The following is a 24,111-nucleotide window of genomic DNA, read 5'->3' as shown; positions in this document are numbered from 1 at the left end:
AGGCCATTTCAGGTGTGACAGCCAATCTGTGCTCCATATTGTAAATAGACAATCAGCTAAGACTCCTCAGGTAATGACACTGATGAAGGCCTTTGTTTTACACAGAATGCGGTTTAACATCCTTAGTCACACAGTGCACGTCCTGGGTGTAGATAATCGTGTTGCTGATGCAGTCTTGATTTCAGAATGACAGATGCCAGGAACTCGCCTTGCTGGCCAGCAGGTATCCATCGGTAGTGTCCCAACAGCTCTGAAGCCTTGGGCACCGGAAGGGCTTCATTATGGGTGGGCCATACCCACACACCAGGTGTTCCAATCTGTGGTGCCTCTGACCCACCACAGGTTGGCTCCCTCCACTATCTCTGGCTGGATGGTAGGCCTGTCCTAATGGAGTAAGATGGAGGTTTCCCAGACCCATGCAGGCATTTCATAGTACAGAAACTCTTAGAAGGATGGTCCAGGAAAAGTGGGCGCCGGAGGGACGACAGGTTACCCATAGCACTGTAAACCCTGACAGAGTTAGCAAAGGCTCTGCCATGGGTCTGCAGCTGTGAGAGGGAGGCCATTTTATTTAAGGCAGAATTCGTTGTTGCCTTCTTTAGTGTTTTGGGAGTGAGTTAGCTGGTGCCTCTGGCAGCTATGGGCAAGTCCCAGTGTCCATTAAATATAAGAGATCTCAACTACCTGCGGGAGCAGTCCCCCTGTGTTTAAGGTATTCAAACAGACAGAAGAGAAGGGGGGGCTTATGTGGTGTTGAAGGAATGTGCGGACAAGCGCTTGTGCCCTGTAAAGGCAACAAGAGTCTCACTAAAAATCAGGGGCCTGTATCCAGGCCCGCTGTTCACACACAGTGATGGTAGCTTCCTGACAAAATACCATTTCAGCAGGGTAGTGAGAAAAAGCTTGCGCTACTGTGGTCTTGACACTGGTAAATTTGATACTCGTTCTTTCAGGATCAGAGCAGCGACATTAGCGGCTGAAGAGGGCTTTGGCCCATGGAAAGAGCAAGCAGTAGAGCACTGGAAATCAAGGTGTTACAGGACTTACATCCACCCCAAGGAAAAGATGGCAGGAAATGGAAAAACATAACTAACCCAATGTGCTTCCCTATTTCAGACGCTACCCAGAGCATACACAACGTTTGGATTTGTGGGCACTGCATAGTTCATTGGGCCCACAAGAGGGCAGCCGAGATGGCAGCCAGATCTCTGCTGGGCTTCAGGGCCAAAGTTGTTTGCATCCAGAAGAGGCATGCAGTGGGACCAGCTCATGCCACTTCTGCTCTCACTGACTGACAAGGGCTGGGGGCAGACCCAGTCTGCGTGGACAAGGCTAGAAAGAAAGTAAATAGAGTGATCACCAAGATATTCCTGGACACAATGGGTTCAGTGATACAGCATAGGGACATCAGTTACAATCAGCCAGAAGTTCTCAGGGACGATGGCGTACATTTGTCCGATGGAGGTGCTGACATACGGCTACAGCATGTGAGGGCATGGATTGGGCAGGTGTTGTGATACTAGGCACTGTGGTTGCAGGGGAGCAACTAAGCTAGTCACTGGTGCCCCCCATGGCTGGTTTCCAGGGAGGTTAAGAGAATAGATTAAACAGTTCCCAGAGGTAAAAGACCTGGGATTGTGGTGATGGGTCTTGGTGTTAGGTGATAGTGTGAGAACTCCTGGCCTTCCTGGACTGAAGTCAGACCTTGTGGCCCTCACGGGCTGAGGTCCCCACCCTGCTGCACCCTCTGTCCCCCTCATCGGGATAGAGGTGGGGAGTGTGCTAGGACTCAGAGAGACCTGAATCCTGGGGGGATAGGCTGAGAGCCTGCCCTGTGTTATGGACTATATGAAAAGGAGCCCTCTAACCTACGCGTTGCAGTCAGCTAAATGCCCGGTATAGGAGATTATGAGCGATGGGTGGCTAGCGCCCTCCCCAGGTTAAAGTTTACTAAAAGTTGCAGCCTGCTGCTTAATTCCATGCATGTGTCTGTCCTCATTTTGCAGCTACGTCCCCATCAAGCCTTCTTCAGAAGGCAAACAGCCCCATGGCATGGGATTTTACAAGTACTCTACCTTTAAATGACCACAGAAGGGTTTTCAAATTTTCAGTGACTGAAAGCTGATTCCCCACAAATTTAAGCTTTGTTTGGTTTTCATTCACTTTTAAATATTTAAAGACAGGACTTTAAAAACTAGCAGACAATCTCAGCCAGCAACACAGTTTAAATTGTCCAGAACCCAGTTCTATCTCCTATTCAACAATTTCCAGAAAGTTGAAATATTTTCCAGTAAAACATAAAGTACAGTTATGTTTTACTCCCATGATTTTCCAGATGTCTGGAGAGTCATTTTAATAACACAAGGTCAATTTAATCAAATCACTGCAGTAGAAAAATGTGATGATATACCTTAACTGCAAGTGCTTATTATGGTTGGTGGGTGCATATGTAGCGGGCAGGCAAAGAGCAGTTACATATAGAATTGAATGTGCATTTTGCATTGGAGTCCAGGAAAAGGATTTCATTTAAATTACTTGCATGTGATTGCTTAAAGAATATCAAATGTATTCTTGTAGAGGTGAAATGAAAGACTTTACCTGCCAAGATTGGATGTTCCCTCTATGTCTCATCCCCCAGACTTTTTCTTGCAACACTTGATGTTAGCCTCCGTCCTGAATGCGTTATTCAGGAAAGAATCATGAATACAGCTAAATAGATAGTGGGACAATTATCTGTGATGACTCATTTGAATTTGAAAATGAAATTTCAATTTGACAGTGTTCCTGATTCTTTCACGTTCACCTGTTATGAGCATTTGACAATTGAGCATTCCTAGCACAAATATTTGTGAAAGACTGTTAAGGCTACAAATGAATTGAAAATTGCATATTTGACTAAAATTTGTAGGTTTGTGTTGTGTTGGTTAGCTATGTAAATAGTTCCATTGGAAAACAAAAAAGCAATGTGACTTATTTTAACTAACACAAAATAAATTTCTGTCTTTGAATATTATTATTATTTGTTTACCCAGTAAATGATTCATGAAACATCTGTAGAGCAAAAACTATTCACTGAAGAAATTTGTGAGTAATTTTGAATAACAAGTGCATTCAAGAATGTTGTGAAATAAGCAAATAAAAGCAAAATTCATGGAATAAGTCATCTCTTGTGAATTATTGTTTTGGCCCTACTCGAGAGGAGGAAATACAGATTGGACCGGACATGGCTAATGCCTGAAGTGTCAGACAAGAATTCACACTTCCCACCCTTCTTTGCATGGTATTAGAGATGTAATCCACTGCTGCAGGAAAACCACCCATGTATGGACTGAATTATGAAATTTAGGCATGAAGATTGGATTGGGAAGTACATATGGGTTTGCCTAAATTCTTCACACAAATATGGCCAGCTAGGTGCATACTTGGTCATACTGGGAAACAAATACCTGATTTGTACACATGTGGGACATTTGCATGCATTATCCAGGTATATGCAAATATATGTGCACAGTTGTATGCTTGTAATTTTGGAAATCTCATGCATTCAGTAGTGCAGGCATTAGGGGTGGTTACATGGTTTACATCATCAGCATCCCCACTATAAAAATTGTTCCAGCTCCCCCTGCATACATTTACTTATAAATAACAGAATTGTAGACCGCATCTGGAAAAGAGCTGTCCATGCAGGCTCACCAATAAGAAACCCCAGTCAACAGACCTCTCCATGGGTAGTCTGCCTGCAGAGAGCTCAGTGCAGGATCAGGGCCTATAACAATTTATGTTTCACAAAACTTGTTTCACCTCCATGCTAACAATGTGATGTTTTTATGAACAAGGGGATTGATTGTCATTTTCGCCAACTCCCTTTTACTCTGGGAGATAAAGGGACTTTAAAGAGGGAGTAAATAACATCCACTTTAAGAGCCCTTGTTATTGTCAAAGTGTTGTGAAGGGGCCTTTGCATGAATAAAAATAAGGCCAAATGTGTTTAAATTGGTTGTGCAGTCCATAATTACTTCTGAGTTGGCACACAGAACATGTGTACTCCCTCTAGATAATATATCCCTCCACTGCTTTCAGTAAATTTTTTAGTTCCTCTACATCCTTCTCTCATCTGGAGATAGTCATCATCAGCCATTAAAAACTGCCATTTGTATCTACAACTGTTTAGTCCTCTGAGAAAAACTATCTTCTTGGAAACCCAATCTTTTTAAAGAAGCAGTGATTACTTCTTAACATTGGCAATGCCAGGCACTTCTGGAATAGGAGAAAAGATGTAAATTACTCTCACAATGTGTCATAGCACAGAGAAGAATTTAAACTCTTCCTACAATACTGATTGGCTGTTTTTCTATCACGTAAAGTGTGGCTGCAAACACTCAGTTACTGGCAAGTGATTCTAATCATTCTGGGTAATATTAGGAGGGGTTTTTAATATTTTTTTCTTTAGGGATCATCCTGGAGATTGTCATTTAGTTTAAAAATAAACTAAGAAAAAAAATTGCAGTTTATGCTGGATTTGATCACACTGCCTATCAATCAAGTAATTCTGTTTCCAGTTAAAAGATAAACTAATACTGGCAAATTTGCATTTTTCTCCTCTTCCCTTAATCTGACTTTTATCTTTTGTGAATGACATTGGACATATATAGTTATCCAAAGTGAATATTCTGTTTATGTATATGGATTCTTCAGATTGCCCGCATTAACGACTCTTAACCTTTAAACTGATTTATAAACATGTAAGAATAAAATGTCAGCATTCATTTGTCATTTCACAATAAACTGTCACAATTCGTTTCTCAGCTAAAATAGAATATCTGTCTAAGGATTTACATTAGGTTTTATAATAAAACTAGATAAACACCAGCGCAACTCAGCATGAAAACCTGATACCAAGCATAGACACTCCATTAACACCTTAATGTGCATTCCAGGTTACATCTCACAGCAATCTAATGAATTTGGTAGAACTTGTTGCTGAAAAATGTGAGTGACTCACTCAGTCTCTTCGTCTAACACATCAGCATATGCTGTACCAGCCCATAAAAGGGAAGAGACATGGGATAAAGGGATAAATACTGGACACTGGCAAGCAATGGTGTATATGTATGGAGAGTGTGAGAAAAAACTACAATTCATGAATCTTGGCAGTGAAACTCATGAACCATTGCTGTTGTCCAAAATGTGGACAAAGGCATATACACATTTGTTGCTAGTTCCAGGGGGACACCGCCAGGTCAAAGGGGAGTCTCTGAACTTTGTTTTAATGTATCACAGCTGGATTTCTACAACCATTCTGACAATGAGGGGGTAAGGTCTTGCTATCTCTGGTCCAGCACTCATCTTCTGAAAAAAATGGGGCTATTCTACAGAAATGCCGAAAGAATGCTATTTCTGTGGGTTTGTGGGCTCCAAGAGTAGAATGCAAATATTTCTCATAAGAAGTTTTATTCCCAAGGGAGGGTTTTTTTTATATATATATATATATATATATATATATATATATATATTTTTAATTAGTCAAAAGTGGGCTTGTGTGATGAAATGCATTCATTTATTTTCCATCATTATTAGTCACAGGACTTTCATACTTGCTGTTTCCACAGGGGAAACAAAAATTCTTAGGATGTGGCAACTGAGCATCAGTGGTCTCCTGTGGGGAAGTATGATGTTGCTGCATATTAACCATTATTGATTTAGTAATAAGAGGACTGTTTCCTCCTACCTGACCAATCATATCGCACATGGGTTTTATCTGAAGGGCTCCCATCCAAACACTGGACTGTCCTAAGCTTCAGTGAGCTCCAGAGCCAAGCCAGTGAAGAGATGTAGCTTATTTTTGTAAGAGCCATGAAAGGCTACATTTTAAAAAGTTGGTCCAAGCCTTATGCGTGATGCATGTACATATTTCTTTGTGCTAAATATCTGGCATGGGTCCTGACCCTAGAGAAATTATCTCAATGTGAACCATATTTCTGTGGGTACTCAAGCTCCTGAAATCATGTTTCACATGGCTTGTGAGTATAAACTTCTGATCCTGGACATCCTCCTGCTAGCAGTTCAGTACATTCTCCTGTTTTGAATTATGTTTATCCAGTAAAGGAACAGAAAGAGTACCATGTGACTTGGTTGGCCAATTGCAGCTAAGTAGGACAGCCTAAATTTTGAATATCAAGTATTGAATACATGCAGAAAAATATTTGTGATCAATCTGCAGAGTAAAGAAAGAAAAAAAAAACTAGCCAAAATGTGCTGAGTAAATTCAAATGATAAAAATGTGAATAAATCATGATATGCTTAGAGACACAGAAATTATTCATTATGAATTATTGACTCAGCATTGATAGACACATAGTTAGAGAGATCTCCCGTAAATATTTGCTGTATATAATCTCTCTCTCTCTGTCTCGCTCTCTCGCTCAGTAGATGGCTGGTTCACACATTATTCAAATAGCACAAAAATATTTTTTTCACAATTAGCTGAATCCCCTAGATCCTAATGTAGCACTCCTGACCATGGGCAGATTAGTGTGAAATTTAATTTGTGCTAATCTGTCCAAGACCGGGGAGGCACAAAATATACTTTATGCAGTGTTTACCCACTTTACCATATATAGATCTATGCATGAGTGACAAATCATGCAGCTGCAGGTTTACTGGAGTGAATATATAGTCACATTAGGCATGGATTTTATTATTTCATTTTTGATGCAATGTAACAATGAGAGCTGTACTATTAGCAAAATCACATATTCTTAACCAAATACATAAGAAAAAAAAGGAAAAGCGTTTAAACAGGTTTAGGCACACACACACTATGCCATAGAATTATTTGTAACCTTTCCACTACTTTTCAAGGGACTGTTTCTCGGGGGAATTTTATTTTTTCTACTAATGGCCATATGCTGCAGCACTCCCAGCAATGGAGAAAACATAACTAGGTCTGTTACTTTGGACTTGGAATTTTGAAAAGTTAGTGTTCTAGTAATTGAGTAGTTAGTGCAATTTGGAAATTGTACGTCTGAAAACAGCTGCTGCCCTTGTTTCCATTGCAACAGGAGTGCTGCTGAATTTGCAAAATTTTGTTGCGGAAATTGGTCCTGAGTTACTACAGAATTATAGAACTATGTATGCGGTGTGTGAACCCACTAGTGAATCAATAATTGCTCCTCCAGGAATGTGCTGCCAAAATGTTGTTACTGATCACAAATGTCAGAGCTCTAAAAACACAGTCCCATTTATTTGAATACATTCATTTTGTCCACCAATAAAAATTGACAAAATTGGAAAATTAATGATAAAATGCTACACAGTCCTATAGTAATTTGTCAGTGATATTTGGGTGCATGTTTATTGCAGAAGCAAGGACCATCTAGTTGCTTCAAGGAGTTCGTTGGGCTTGTGTGCATTTAAAAAAAAATCTTCCCCATGATATATCTTTATGGCCAGAATGGATCCAAGTGCCTTTCCATTAAGAGTCTGGCAGAATTCAGCCTTTATTTTGCTATCCATGGGCAATCCTCTGTCTAATTTACTGGTGCAATATAATAAAGCACAATGAGTGTTGTAAGCTTTGTGAACAGCATCAGGGATACCCAGTGTGGATAAACAGGTGCCCCAATATTTCAGAAAACTTGGACACTTTTCTGTAGGGTTCGCTCCAAATTGGACAACTGAAATACTGTGAGGATTTACCCATTGTATGATCGCAATCTGCCATGGACTTGCATGCTAATGTCCCAAACTGCCATATCCCAAAGTGATTGGCTTTATTCTGTATAAAGGATTCAAACCCATCAATGTGTAACTCCCAATGGATTGGAAGCAGAATACTTGCTGTTTGCCAGTACCTCTGGATAGGGACAAAATGCCCTCATTCATAGATAATCCAACCAGCTGTGCTGCGACCTGAGAAGGTGATTTCAACAGGATAAGGATGGTTTTCATTCAGCCCTAACAAAGGCAGATTTTGATGCTGGTGTATGCAGCAAATATGCTCTTTAGTTGCTGCTTTCTTTTATGATTTCCAGTGTCCACAGTCTCTTGTTACTCACGCACAACCAATATTCAGGTGGCAGATCAATAGTTTGGCAGAAGACAGCTCCAGATTTGCTCTTTGTCATCAAATATAAACCCCAGTTTTCTTTGAAAACCTACTTCCTTTGCTTCTGCGGTTTAGTATCTGCAGAACAAGGGAATTCATTTGACAGAACATCATATAATAAACCAGTACATTCTCTAAGCTGTTTGCCTATCTGAAAGCAGAGACTTGTAAAGGCTACTACTGGACAGAACACTGGTAATAATTATTGTACTCTATTTCATCATTATTTCCTATGTGTTGCATCTATAGAGCCAAGGGTGCTGTGGTGGGACAGGTTCTCAGCCCAGGCAGGAATGGGTTTAAGAGCTCCCCATAACACAGTAAGCCCCAACATAGCACACCTGTAAGAGCCCATTAAGCCTGGAGAGGGCTGGCTCCTTCAAGGGGGAGATCCAAGCCCAGTGCAGTGTGGCATGCTGATGTAAGCAGAGCTTCCTACCCCAACAAAGCAGGAGCTGCTTATCAAGAAAATTGCTGAAGAGCCTCTGCTGCCTGGCTCCACTGAAGAAGAGGGATCTCCTTTGTGTAAGCGGGGTCTGAATGAGCTCTCCCCTGACATCTAGTAATAAGAGGACTTAAGGAGCCAACCTTGTTTGCATGGGCACACCCACCCTGTCTTGGTGCTCGGCCTGCTGGGACTGCTTTTGCACAAATGATCCCTTTTGGCTGGTGTTGGATCACAACTGACTTTGTTAATGTGGGAAGGGATAATATAGGGTTGTTATCCTCGTTGTATGAATCAAGGGCAACAGAATTATGCTTGGCATAAGCTGACTGAGGGGCTCACCCTCAACTAAACTGTACTCGCTAGGCAGGGGACATGGGTGCCAAAGCCTACAGCTGAGACAGGGTGGTGGGTAACTGTTTGTATGGGGTGTGGGCTCTGCTTGGGTGTCCTAATCATTATTTGACCTTTCCTCTTGCTGCTGTGTAATAATAGAGCTGATTAAATTGTACACTAATAGAGCTGAAATTGCTGAGCATTAGGCCTGCTTTGGGACAGTGTCTCAGATGCAAGAGACTGCCCAGTCTGTACTAGCAGTGAGGCTCTTCTACTAATAGCTGAAATCATTGAGAGCTGTGTTAAATGGTGGGACCTCATGACATCCCAGAGGGTGCAGTGTGGAGCAGTGAGTGGCTGGTAGGGTGGCTGATGCCAGAGAGAGCAAGGTGCCCCTTTCACACCAGAATGGGAAGTGAGCTCGCAGAGATGCACCTCTGAACTCTGGGTCTTCACTGACCAAGGACAGCAACTATAAGTGGGGTGTGGTGGAGGGAAAAGGGTTGGGCATGTTTTGGTTGCTGGAATTAAGAACCTGAGGCAAAAGTTTCTTCATTCCAGCAAAGTACTCTGGGGTGGGTGTTTTGCGCATGCTTTTATGTTTATGAATCCTGCTTGCAGCGTTTTCCCAATTTAATGCCAGGTTACTTCCCTCCTTTTATTAAAAGTTTCTTTCTATACTCAGACTCTTGCTTGTGAGAGGGGAAGTATTGCCTCTAGAGGCACCCACTGGGTGTTGTGTAATTTTTCCAGGTTACTGGGTGGAGGCTCAAGCTGGTTCTGTGTTGTATTGTTTAAAAGGAACTCCTAGATATTGAACCTTGTTGCTGCCAACTTCAGCTGACAGAAGGGTTACATTTGCTTTGTTTCCAAGATGCTCAGCCTGGATCCTATGGACACAAGAGTGTTAGGAACACAGATCCCCTTCAGAAACTACTCCCTTTTGCCTTGCAGGGAACTGTGTGGTGAGCTTGGCTTGTTTTGAGGGTTACAGGATTATTTTTCTTGCCTTTTTTATTTAGACTGCTTTATGGCCCTGGAAGGGGGTGTCTTCTCTAAGACATTCAGCTGGGGGACTTCGTTCAGAACCCCACACAGGTTCTACAGTGATAGCAGCAGCCAGGGGAGGACTTTTGGGATGAGAGAGACACCCACCATCACCCAAGGGTGAATACAGTGACACCACACAGTCTTCTTAAAGCAAAGTATTGTTTTATCTTAACAGAAGGAAACAGTAAAATGTAAGAAAAGGATTTTTTAAAAAAAACAAACAGTCTATATGCAATATCTATGTTACCTAAGATTTCGGCAGACATAGCTTACCCTAAGCACCCCTGTATTCACACTCTACACAAAATATGCCTTGTAAGGTATCATTTGAAACTAAAAGCACAGTGATCATTAATATAATTGTAAAATGCATGTGTTAAACTTATCTGATGCTATTAATTGCCCCTGTATAATGTTGCTAGAACACATTTAAGAAGCCTAAGCCTAGCCTAGGTAAAGGTGACAATCAGGGCTGTCCCAGACAAAGGAATGTGGGTTTACATCAATTTACATATTAGCTGTAAAAAAAAGCTATCAAGCAAACCAGTGGGGTTGTCTTGAGCCTTAATTCAAGCGACAGAGAATGAACATGTCTCTTGCACCAGAGACAGAGATGCAGGAGACTGAATCCCCTGAAGGCCTTCCTGACTTTGTTCTCAAAGACAACTGTTTGAGAATATAAGGGACAGAGATGCCACTTCTATTTTTCACCTAGGAAGACCAGGGAAATCAGCACCTCATACTTCTGAGAAAGGTCTTGACTGACAAACTGTCAACCATGCTGGACAAAGAATAATTGGTGAGAGAAACCATCTGAAACAAACTTTGTGACTTGCTAGATTAAGTTTTAGACTTTTAGATACAGGTTTTCCACTTTTATTTGCTTGTAACCATCTCTACCTTTATTTCTTTTACTTGATATCACTTATCAGATGTCCTGTTGCTAATAAAATTGTTTTATTTTAATCTAAACCAACCCAGTGCTGTGTTTGACTTGAAGTAACTAACTCCAGTAAATGTGGCAGGCTTCTATATACGGGCTCTTTAAAGGAGCAAACAAACATTATTATTTCTCTGAGCGGTCCACGAGAGGGTGGACTCTTCAGGGCAAACATTTTTTGGGAAATTCAGGGCTGGGAGTGTGTTGGGGTCACTTGGCTACCAGTAACCAAGGCTGCTGGGGAATGGAGTGTGGTTATGATGTAACAAACAGGCTACTGGAGTCAGAACTGCTGAACCAGGATGGCTGAATGCACAGTGCATGTTTGTATGCTGGCTGGGAGCATCCAGACTGGGAGCTGCTGCAGCAGAGCATTTAAGGATTATAGGGCAGGTGGGTGACACAATCCTTTCTTGGTCTGGATTATACCCCAAAATGTGAAACTCCCAACCTCTGGAGTCTGGGGCTCAGCCTGCTCCCCAGCAGACTTTGCCTCAGCCTCCCTTTCACTGTCTGAACCCTTCCTTGACAGGGTGTCTTTAAACCCTTCTGAGGCTTCTGGTCCTCCACCCCCCGCCACACCAGGGCTAAATATGTCATGTAAAATCCAGTCTGTCAGGCCCAGCAGGAGGATCAAGATGAATTGCTCTGCATTATCCTCCAAGTGTTTGTGGAGACTCACATAACAGGAGTTCTATCCCACTTCTTGCTTTGAATTAACTCACTATTTGCATTCAGTAAACAGCACAACAGCCTGGTCAAGATGCAGTATTCATAAATTGTTACAGGGAGCTCCAAATCCATCACAACTGGGTCCATCATTTAAGAAAAAAAGTGAATCCATGTCAAATTCTTCTTGGAAGGTTTCACTCAGCTTTCCTGGCAGTCATAATATTAACTGTTGCCTCTTAACTTGGTTACTAATGTACAACCTTAGCTTTGCTCCTGTTATTTGAATAATGCATTTGAATATATTTAGTTGTCAAAAGTATCTCTTGTCTCCTGGGGAAAAGGGGGAAAGCATTTCCAAGTGAAAAAGAGGTTTCTAGACTCCATGCCAAAGAAGAACAAAGGAAAAATGTAAATATCTTCTAATGAATTGTGACAGAAGTTACATTCTGTGCAAAGTTCAGCAGCAGCTGAGTCAGAGTCCTAGGGACTTTGGCCGCAAATGCCTCACTCCATGAAAAAAGAACACAAATACAGACCAGATCAAATCTGATCCTTGTATGTCATATTTAGTTTTATGGATAATTTGGAAATCTTTGCTCTTCTTTTCAAGATAGAAGGGTATATTATAATAACCTGTCCCAGGAGCATGGGGCAAGATCCAGGGTTATGTTAGGACAGGTTTGCACTTTAACTACCCCAAAAACTTCTAGGGCTCAGGTCCTAAATTATGTGCAGTTATAACCCACACACCTCCTGGGTGTGGTGCTCTGTCCCCTCTAAAACAGCTTAGAGATTAATGAATCTGCTCCAGCCTTAGCTAAGAGGCATGTGGCTTTTAGCTCATTCAGTAGAGGCTCATGCATTTAGCTCCAGAGGTCCCAGGTTCGAACCTGCCCATTGCCTCCGAGGGGCTGTTGGTGTTACAGAGTAACACATCATGGGAGAAAGTTTAATCACTTGTGTACAAAATATATGACTTTCCTGTCTCTACTCATTCTGGAACTCCTCTCCCACTCACACCTGACATTATGGAGAGAGGTAAATAGTGGTGTCCCCCAGGGATCTGTGCTGGGACCAAGTGCTGTTCAACATATTCATAAATGATCTGGAAAAATGGCTAAACAATGAGGTGGCAAAATATGCAGATGATAAAAAATACTCAAAATAGACTGTAAAGAGATCTCACTACACTGGGTGACTGGGCAACAAAATGGGCAGATGAAATTCAAATGTTGATAAATGCAAAGTTATGCACATTTGAAAACATAATCCCAACTATACATATAAAATGGTGGGCTCTAAATTAGATGTTACCACTCAAGAAAGCGATCTTGGAATCATTGTGGATAGTTCTCTGGCAAAATCCTCTCAATATGCAGCAGCAGTCAAAAAAGCTAACAATGTTAGGAACCATTAGGAAAGAATCATAGAATATCAGGGTTGGAAGGGACCTCAGGAGGTCATCTACTCCAACCCCCTGCTCAAAGCAGGACCAATCCCCAACTAAATCATCCCAGCCAGGGCTTTGTCAAGCCTGACCTTAAAAACTTATAAGGAAGGAGATTACACCACCTCCCTAGGTAAAGCATTCCAGTGCTTCACCACCCTCCTAGGGAAAAAGTTTTTCCTAATATCCAACCTAAACCTCCCCCACTGCAACTTGAGACCATTACTTCTCGTTCTGTCATCTGCTACCACTGAGAACACTCTAGATCCATCCTCTTTGGAACCCCTTTCAGGTAGTTGAAAGCAGCTATCAAATCCCCCCTCCTTCTCTTCTGCAGACTAAATAAACCCAGTTCCCTCAGCCTCTCCTCATAAGTCACGTGTTCCAGTCCCCTAATCATTTTTATTGCCCTCCGCTGGACTCTTTCCAATTTTTCCACATCCTTCTTGTAGTGTGGGGCCCAAAACTGGACACAGTACTCCAGATGAGGCCTCACCAATGTCGAATAGAGGGGAACGGTCACGTCCCTCGATTTGCTGGCAATGCCCCTACTTACACAGCCCAAAATGCCGTTAGCCTTCTTGGCAAGAAGGGCACACTGCTGACTCATATCCAGCTTCTCGTCCACTGTAACCCCTAGGTCCTTTTCTGCAGAACTGCTGCCTAGCCATTCGGTGCAGTGCATGGGATTCATCCACCCGAAGCGCAGGACTCTGCACTTGTCCTTGTTGAACCTCATCAGATTTCTTTTGGCCGAATCCTCGAATTTGTCTAGGTCCCTCTGTATCCTATCCTTACCCTCCAGCGTATCTACCACTCCTCCCAGTTTAGCGTCATCTGCAAAATTGCTGAGAGTGCAGTCCACACCATCCTCCAGATCATTAATGAAGATATTGAATAATAAATAAAGAGATGGATAAGACAGAAAATATCATAATGCCAATATATTAATCTATGTACACCTACACCTTGAATATTGCATGCAGTTGGGGTCACCCCATCTCAAATATTTTATATATATCATTAGAACTGGAAAAAGTACAGAAAATGGCAACAAAATGATTAAGAGTATGGAACAGCTTCTGTATAAAGAGATTAAAAAGATTGGGACTATTCAGCTTGGAAAAGAGATGACAGTTATACAGAAGTAGCATAGACCTGGCCTATGTCGCTTAGGGGTGTGAAAAATCCACACCCCTGAGTGAGCACGGGCGTGTACTTGGCGCGGTTTATCCCGATCCCAGACACCTGCCCCTTTTGCAGCGTGAGGGAAACCCTGGCGCACGTCTACCTGGAGTGCGCCAGGTTGCAGCCCCTATTCCGGCTCCTCACCAATATTTTGTTAAGGTTTTGGTTGCACTTTTCCCCTCACCTTCTTATCTACGCACTCCCTGTCCGTGGCCCCACTAAGTCGCGGGACCTCCTGGTCAACCTCCTCCTAGCCCTGGCTAAAGTGGCCATCTATAAAACCAGGGTGAGGAGGTTGGCCGATGGAGTCTCCTGCGACTGCGGGGCCTATTTCCGATCCTCTGTCCGTTCACGCCTCCGGGCAGAGTTCCTCTGGGCAGCGTCCACCGACTCCCTTGATGCCTTTGAGGAGCGGTGGGCACTGTCCGGGGTCCTCTGCTCGGTGTCCCCGTCCGGTTCCCTTCTTTTGACCCTTTGACCGCACTCCCGTCCCTGTTCTTCATTAGTTGTCCCCCGTGATTAGTTGGCCTCCAGGTCCTGTGGATCTCCCCCTTAGGCTGGAGGGAGATCCTTTAGCAGTGGGCGAGCTTTAGCCTGCCCACTTCCTGGATCCCAATAGGACTACTCTGCTGAACGGCCTGTCGTTCTCCCTCCTGTCCCTGGATCAGGAGAAGGCGTTTGACAGGGTGGATCACGGGTATCTCCTGAGCACGCTGTGAGCGTTTGGCTTCAGACCCCAGTTTGTGGGTTTTCTCCAGGTGCTGTACGCCTCCGCAGAGTGTCTGGTCAGGCTCAACTGGACCCTGACCGAACCGGTCAGCTTTGGGTGAGGAGTATGGCAGGGGTGCCCCCTCTCGGGCCAGCTGTACGCTCTCGCGATTGAGCCCTTCCTCTGTCTCCTCCGCAGGAGGTTGACGGGGTTGGCACTACGGGAGCCGGAGCTGCGGCTGGTCCTGTCGGCATACGCCGACGATGTACTCCTCGTGGTCCAGGACCCGGGCGACTTGGCGCAGGTGGAGGCTTGCCAGGCTGTGTACTCGGCAGCCTCCTCCGCCCGGGTCAACTGGGTCAAGAGCTCTGGCTTGGTGGTAGGGGACTGGCGGCAGGCGAGCTCCCTCCCACCCGCGCTTCAAGCCATCCGGTGGGGCGCGGGTCCGCTGCTCTATCTCGGCGTTTATCTTTCTGCCACGCATCCGTCTCCACCGGAGAACTGGCAAGGTTTAGAGGGCAGGGTGGTAGAGCGGCTCCGGAGGTGGACAGGACTGCTCCGGTGTCTGTCCTTTCGGGGGCGGGCACTGGTGCTCAACCAACTAGTCCTGTCCATGCTCTGGTACCGGCTCAACACCCTGGTCCCAGCCCCAGATTTCCTGGCCAACCTCCGGAAATTGATTCTGGAGTTCTTCTGGTCAGGACTGCACTGGGTCTCTGCAGGGGTTCTCCATCTGCCCCTGGAGGAGGGAGGGCAGGGCCTGAAGTGCCTCCGCACTCAGGTCCATGTCTTCCGCCTCCAGGCCCTGCAGAGGCTCCTTTATGGTGCAGGTAGTCCGGCGTGGAGCATATTGGCGCACGCCTTCCTGCGCCGCCTCCGAGGGCTCCGATATGACCGGCAGCTCCTTTATCTCCATCCGAGGGGTCTTCCGCGAGACCTCTCCGGGCTGCCGGTCTTCTACCAGGACCTCCTCCGGACCTGGAAACTGTTTGCAGCGACCAGGTCCGTGGCGGCCTCCGTGGGGGAAGATCTCCTCGCGGAGCCCCTGCTACACAACCCCTACCTCCGTGTGCAGGCGGCGGAGTCCCCCTCGGTGCGCCAGAGGTTGGTCCTGGCAGAAGTCACCAAAGTCGGAGACCTCCTGGACTACGACCGGGGAGACTGGCTGGATCCCCTGATGCTCGCTCAGCGCATGGGGCTCTCCAGACCTCGTACCGCCCTGCGCGTACTTCAGGAGGTGAGGGCCGCTTTGCCGCCCGCTGCTCAGGTTTACCTCGACCGGGTCCTGCGAGAGGGCATGCCTCCACCCCAGGCCCTCTGGACCTTTTCATTGGGCCCCTGCCCCGTGGACCCAACCGACCCCCCCGGCCCTTCACCGTGAGCCGGCTACGCGAGTTGCAGCCGGTCCGGTTTCAGACCGCGCCAAAGAAACTTCTCTACATGCTCGTGCTCCACACCCTTCATGTCCTCACCCTCGCGTCCCACCCTGACAAAAAGTGGTGGGACCTCCTGCCACCTCTAGAGGGTGAGGAGCCCCGGTGGGTTAGCCTATATTCCACCTTGGTTCTGAGGCCCACCGGTGATATTAGTTGGCGGCTCCTTCATGGGGCCATGAGCACGGGCGTGTACTTGGCGCGGTTCACCCCAATCCCGGACACGTGCCCCTTTTGCGGCGTGAGGGAAACCCTGTGCACGTCTACCTGGAGTCCACCAGGCTGCAGCCCCTATTCCGGCTCCTCATGAATATTTTGTTAAGATTTTGGTTGCACTTTTCCCCTCACCTCCTTATCTATGCACTCCCTGTCCGTGGCCCCGTTAAGTCGCGGGATCTCCTGGTCAACCTCCTCCTAGCCCTGGCTAAAGTGGCCATCTATAAAACCAGGGTGAGGAGGTTGGCCGATGGAGTCTCCTGTGACTGTGGGGCCTACTTTTGCTCCTCCGTCCATTCACACCTCCGGGCAGAGTTCCTCTGGGCAGCGTCCACTGATTCCCTTGACGCCTTTGAGGAGCAATGGGTGCTGTCCGGGGTTCTCTGCTCGGTGTCCCCGTCCTGTTCCCTTCGTTTGACCCTTTGACCGCACTCCTGTCCCTGTTGTTCATTAGTTGTCCCCCGTAATTATTTGGTTTCCCAGGTCCTGTGGACCCCCCTCTTAGGCTGGGGGGGGGGATCCTTTAGCAATGGGCGGGCCTTGCCCGCCCACTTCCTGGATTCCAATAAGACTACTCTGCTGTACCCAACTGGCCTGGGTCTATCACACTATGGAATTCATTGCCAGGGGATGTTGTGAAGGCCAAAAGTATAACTGGGTTCAAAAAAGAATTAGATAAGTTCATGAAGGATACATCCATCAATGACTATTAGCCAAGATGGTCAGGGATGCAACCCCATACTCTGGGTGTCCCTAGCGTTTGATTGCCAGCAGCTGGTAGTGAACAATAGGGGATGGATCACTCGATGATCACCTGTTCTGTTCATTCCCTCTGAAGCACCTGGTATTGGCCACTGTTGGAAGACAGGATACTGGGCTAGATGGGCTAATGGTCTGACCCAGTATGGCTGTTCTTATGTTATATTTATCTGTGTCTTTTTATAAGGTCATGTATTCCTTTCTCTCTACCTTACAAGTTTATGTATTCTCAACACTTAAAATGGTATCATGTCCATTGATCATCTTTGTGTCTTCAGTTTTCATGTCAGTCTTTTGTTGTCTCAAAATGAAGATTTAAGAACTCGAATCCATTGCAGCCTGAATCACACCTAACCTGTTAATACTACAGTAATATCTTCCACATTATTACTGTAAGTGCAGAACCTCTGATAGACCCTTTAAAGCAAAACAGACTTTATAGTTGACAGAGGCTGACTCTTCTGCTTCCATTAGAGAGTATTTTTATCTTCCCAGGCACTATCAAAGGAATCTGAAGGCCTCAAAATAGAATATCTATATACATACAACATAAACGCATACACCATCTGTCCATCTTCTATCCATTTCACCTTCCCTTTCAGCTTTTTAAAAATGGAAACTATACACTATACATTTAATACTGAAATCCACTGGTACAGTAAGAGGATGGGTCTTGATATATATACAGAAAAAGAAAAAAAACACTATAGAGTTTTATAGTTTCTAAGAAGTTTCTTAATAGACTTAAAATAGATTTTTTTTTAAATGACACTCCAAGCATTTGAGTATTGGTGTTTAGGAAGAATGTTCAAAGTTTTAGTTATCCAGTTTTTTTTAAAAAAAGGTGATGAGAAAGATGAATTTTAAAAGTGCACAATTATTTGAGATCCAAGGTAAAAGAAAAACATCTTTTTGTGGACACGTTTCTCACCAGTCACAGCATAACTTGCTTCCAGCACTCAGACTAATAGGCAAGATCACAGGCAAACCAGGGAGAGGAATAAAGAGAGCCAGTATCATTGGAAATATTGTCAGATGGATGGTATCAAAAGGAGAGTGGAAGTTTTACAACTCCTTTTCGACTGCGAAAGATGGAAGGTGGTGGTCGACAACCTCTGTATTGGAGATAACACTTGAAGAGGAGGAGTAAGGTCTATGTACTATTTGGACTTGACAGGTCTGACATCTACAGCAAAGGCAAATTAATTCTCCAGTAACTCCTAACTGGAGGAAAACTGAGCAAGAATATGGAAGCTCTGGTCTCTTTCCTTTCGATCATTAGTCTCCTCTGAATTTCCAGTTAAAGAAACCCCAGATAACGATAAAATGTTGCGATATGGCAACTGAAGGCTTAATTTGATACAAACAGACTTAAATGCAAAAAAAGAGATGGCAATTAATATTATACAGAACAGATTAATGTAGTTTTGAATCTCCATAGAAATATTAATATATTACTGATATATAAAATTGTGCACAGGTGTATTTTAAGCTTTAAGTAGTTATCAGATGTCAAGAATATAAAAACAAAGTAGCCTATAAGTGCTCAGAATTATATATGTATTAATTATATTTATGAATATATATTTATTCTGCATTTCTACTGATCACATTTTAATAAATCAAAATATATTTCAGATTATTGAATATTAAAATAACTTCGATAATATTATAATTCCTATAGCATCCACATGTGCTAGCGGTGTTCCATACATAATAGTACCCTACAGGCATATAGCATGTGGAATTGGAGTTAACTCCTTAATTGTCAAGAGCAGTGGCATCTTTGTGTTCTCAAAGCCCTTTTTGTGGTAAGAAGAAAGTTATCCTCATATATCCATACCATTGTTATCTTTGAAGTAGGCTAGACAAATTATTATGTGGCAATCTGATATTTTGTTGATGTAAACCAATCAATACTCATGCATTTATGCTGTTCTCTTCCAAATTATTTTGGGGATATCATGCAATCTTATATTCTGTGGCTAACTGATCGCATGAGGAGAAATTTCTCTCCAACGTACTCTCACATAAGTCATTGTTTTCAATGTACAACAACATCAGCCCATACAAAAAAAGTCTTGTGTAAAATATATATGGGATATAATGCATATGTGAAGTACTCACTTTGGCCCGGATTCTGCAAGGCACTAAGAGCGTGTGTTAAGCTAAGGTTGTGAGTGTTCCTAGGGATGGCCTGCTGAATTGGCCATTACTTTCTATGAGATTACTCACATGTTTAAAGTTCAGCCTGTGTTTAAGTACTTTGCAGAATCAGGCCCTTAGGCTCCTATCTTTCCCTGAGCTCTGTATGGACAGACACTTTCACTCTCAAGAATCTCCAGGAATGGTAATAGGATTCCACACAGGGATCTGCCCATATAGACCTCATTGCAGGATAGCGGCCTTAATGCATTAATGGCGCTTAATGAGAACTCCCAGGACTAGACTTCTATGCCCTGCAATAGCAAACAATACCAATAGGAAAGGAGGACTTGTGGCACCTTAGAGACTAACAAATGTATTTGAGCATAAGCTTTCGTGAGCTACAGCTCACTTCACTCACGAAAGCTTATGCTCAAATACATTTGTTAGTCGCTAAGGTGCCACAAGTCCTCCTTTTCTTTTTGCGGATACAGACTAACACGGCTGCTACTCTAATACCAATAGGTGCTTTTGAAAATCTCCCTAGGTGCCTAACTGCATGTTTAGGCATCTATATAGCTTTAAAAATCTGGCCTAAGTGCCTTGCAGGAGTTGCTCAGTTTAGTGTCCATTGTTGGAGAAGAGAGAGGACTCAGTGAATACATAGCTGATTCTTTATTCCGGGTGCTGGAGACAGACAGACTCTCTCTCTCTTTCGAATGCAGCCTGTGCTGCATAGTGACACCACGGCAAGGGCTACAGTGCAGATTGCATTAAGCACTTCTAGAATGTATTGTTACTTCATTACATAGAGGACCTTGCAGGAATGGACCCTACATAGAAACTTCTTAAATAAGAGTACACTTGGCAAATTTGTGACATAAAGTGCTTTCTTTTGAGCCCTTAAATCATGCTATTGGAGTATTCATACTTTTACATTTGGGGGGAAAAAAGGCAAAACTAGCAAATTACTATTACATTAAACTGTGGATTTTTTGGTGTTTGTTTTTAAAAGCTAGATGCTGAGTTTGGTGAGCAATTTAGGCATGAATTATTAATGGATCGGACACAAATTGGACAGGAAGTCAGTAGGCTGCACACAGTAATTAAAATATAAAGTTTTGCATTCTTTTAAAGTGATGCCATTGGGATGCAGAAGAATAGTGGGAAAATGGATTTTACACAGGGGGAACCTAATAACATCTATGAACTACAAGTAGATGTGTGATGATGGAAAGTAAAGCTATTGAGAAGAACTTGTTGGAAAAAAAGGAGGGAAGCATTTTAAAATATTTTATTGTAAAACATTTTCCTCCTTTTTAATTAAATTTTGAAGTTTCAAAATGCACAAAAAAGATATCAGCTCAATAGTTCAAAAAAATTCAGATTAAATTTCAGGAACACTTTTTTCCTTTTTTTTTAATTTTGATTTGAAATTTCAGAAAAATATTCCATCCATTCTAATATTTGGCCAAATTCACTTGCTCCACTCTTCAAACCCATGAAAAGTATGGCTAAATAATTAACTCCCTGGTTGTTGGGACGATAACTGATTCTCTTTACCCTGCCACATAATCCAACTCAGGGATCTTTCACTACTAAACAAATCAATTGACTACATCTCTTCTAATGTCCTATTTAGAGGATCCAAATGTTCTGAGTGTCAATTATTTTAGGGAACATAATATGTAGAAAAAAATCCTCCACTTGGCACTTTTCAGAATGAATAGTAATTATCATATAAAATAATGTGACTAACCCACGGTGACGAGGGAGGTAGTGTAAATCAGATTCTTTGTTATACTCTGACTCTCTTAAATGTACCGGCATGTAAGGAAGCCCAAACTAGTGTGTTTTACATGCCGAGTATACTGAAGAAGGCATAAGTTAAAGTAGTGTGAACACAAGACAATGAAGCAAAGAGCTTAATTGGCTATTCTCAATTTGTCCTGTTGGAGCTGTTCTACTTTGTATACATAATTATTCATTTGTCAAGAGAGAGAGAGAGACTGACTCTAAAGCCCAGTGGTTACAGCGCTCACCTGGGATATCAGACAAAGCAGGAATTTGAACCAGGCTCTCTCACTTCCCAGGTAAATGCCCTACCCGCAGACTATTGACTGTTCTAGGATAGCACTCTCGTTTGTTTTTATGAAAAGCTTTGATTTTTGTTCCACATGTGAATGAAAACAAGTTTTGAAATCTCAGAATTGTTCACAAAATGGAAATCTTGTTTTCTGGCCAGCATTACATAGTTGTCCTTTATGGGGTTTCTCTCACCTTCCTCTGGAATATATGGCGGTGTCAACGACCAGACGGTGAACTAAGTGGGCCACTGGTCTCATCTGGTGTGACAAATTGCTCTGTTCTTAATTACTGCTTCTTACACAGACTGCAAGATACTGGGCATGGAATGATCAAACAGATATGAAACAAACAGGCTTTATTTATTTAAAAAAAGACATTCACAAAATGATCTAAAGCCCTTTTTTTTTTGGACTCCTTGACTATAAACCAAAAGAAAATTGATTGCCCTGTGCTTATTAGCAGTTCCCTCTGCTTCCTTCACGGTATCTTCACCTCAGCTTCATTCCACACCTGCTCCACAAACCCTCTTCTCCCCTGCTTTGTCCCCCTCACTTCTTTTTATTCAATGTCCCTTTCCCTTTTCTTTCCATTCAAACTTATCCACACCCTGAAAAAAATCATGGTCCTAACATGACTCTTACTACTATCACATTGTTCACTCTGACATATCCTGTGTTTGTCTTGTCTATTTAGATTGTAAGAACTTTAGGGCAAGGACTATCTACTACTTTGTCTTTGTACAGTGCCTAACACAGTGGGACCCCATATTTGATTGGTCATAGACTCAGACATATAGATATTAGGGTCAGAAGGGACCATTATGATCATCTAGTCTGTCCTCCTGCACAATGCAGGCCACAGAATCTCACCCACCCACTCCTGCAATAAACCTCTCACCTATGTCTGAGCTATTGAAGTCCTCAAATCATGGTTTAAAGACTTCAAGGTGCAGAGAATCCTCCAGCAAGTGACCTGTGCCCCATGCATAGAAACTACCTTAATAAACATGAGTAACAGTTGCAGAAAATTATTTGATGGAGTTATCTAATCTATGTTTTGGACATGTTATTTTGGGGAACACACTTCTGTAGTTGAATTGCTGTACACAAACATTGTGAGTGAAATCATTACACATGTTGCAAATAAATATTCAGTTTATAAATTTACCAGGTCAGGATACCATATTTTTTCCTTACTATTTGATCAGGTCCTGGAACCTTTAGTTACAAAATTGCTTCAATGTAGCGAAATTACAACTGGTGATTGTAACAGGATATGCTGGTACTTTCTGGCAGACGACAGGTTCAGCACAATCATATTCCTGGTTTCTGCCAAAACCTGTGGAATTCTGCGGCTGCAGTTCTAAGGGACAATAGGACTGGCAGTAAAGCATGCCAGAAAGGGAATTTGTAGACAGGTAGGTCTCTTTCCTTAGCAAGAGACAGACCAGGGTAGGAATAAGACCAGTGGTGTGTCTCTCTTTTGAGAGATTGAGTGGGAATAGACCCATGCTAGAGAGGCCATGTGTCTTCCTACTGAGGGGAAAACTGGGATAGAGGTGGGAGCTCTGGGTCTCTGCTAAACAAAGCTTTGAGGCAGAGGTTATGAAAGGAGGCTAGGATGTGTCCATGTGGTAGGACAGGGAACTTTGAGGAAGAGGAATTGTATTTGGACCGTGGTGCAGAGTCTGCAGGTGGACGGAGCTTGGGGTAAGTAAAACTTTGTTAGTGTTGGAGCATTTTTTGTAAAGTTTTATTGGTTACCGTACCCAGGAGGGCAGCTAATCATTAACAGAAGCCCTTAGCTGGTGTCCTTCTGCTTTGGTCACACACAGCCAGGGTCCTTAGCTACTAAATGGTGGTACCTTCACTTGACTGTTTAAGGGAGTCAGGCACCCTACCATAGCTCCCTATGTGTTTCAACTATCCCTGATCTGATACTTACCCCTGTGACTCACCTGATACATCATACATATACTCTGACACTTCCATAATGTACAACAATGTACACTTTATTTACAATGTGAAATATAGAAGCATATAAAGGGAGGATGAAGACTGATTTGGAGTAGGTACATCAACACAATACAACCTGCAAGTAACATAACCCCCAGGGTGGATTTCCCTGGATTTACTAGTCTAGTTTATTTCACACTAGAGGGCTCCGTGTACCTTTATGAGACAATGCAGGCCTGAAGGGGCAACAATAGATGTTACTCAGTGGAAAAAGTCCCCCAGTGTAGGGGACCTCTGCGCTGTTTCCAAGACCGTTGCTCTCTTCCAGAGTAGGTTGGTAAACCCCATTCAGGGCAAAATAAGCAACCCCTCAGGTGGGGCCAGGCAGTCAGGACACTGATCACATTATCTCAGGCAGAGCTGTCCTCCTCTCATTCCCCCCTCCCATTGGCTTATTCAGCATTCCATCCCCCAGGGTTCACCCAATCACAAGGCACAACACCCTTGGCAAGGGGAGCACACAGTCTTCCCCATCTCTCATCTACCTGGCAACAAACTTTTAGTTCCCTTTTTGTCAGCCCCATTCACCCAGGTTACATGTTTATTTAGGACTGTTGTTAC

The 24,111-nt window shown here is 43.4% G+C and overlaps 1 long non-coding RNA gene across 1 annotated transcript in view; it reads right to left on the bottom strand.

The window, feature by feature from the left end:
- Nucleotides 1-7,006: 7,006 nt before the first annotated feature.
- Nucleotides 7,007-24,111, bottom strand: part of LOC122464409 — a 43,719-nt gene continuing 26,614 nt past the window's right edge. Inside the window, exon 3 of the long non-coding RNA XR_006288395.1 lies at nt 7,007-8,185. This is a non-coding gene — a long non-coding RNA (uncharacterized LOC122464409). The remainder of the gene's footprint in view (nt 8,186-24,111) is intronic.

This window comes from Chelonia mydas, chromosome 2, assembly GCF_015237465.2.
Source record: "Chelonia mydas isolate rCheMyd1 chromosome 2, rCheMyd1.pri.v2, whole genome shotgun sequence".
NCBI lineage: Eukaryota > Metazoa > Chordata > Testudines > Cheloniidae > Chelonia > Chelonia mydas.
This window is presented reverse-complemented; position numbering and strand designations above follow the sequence as displayed.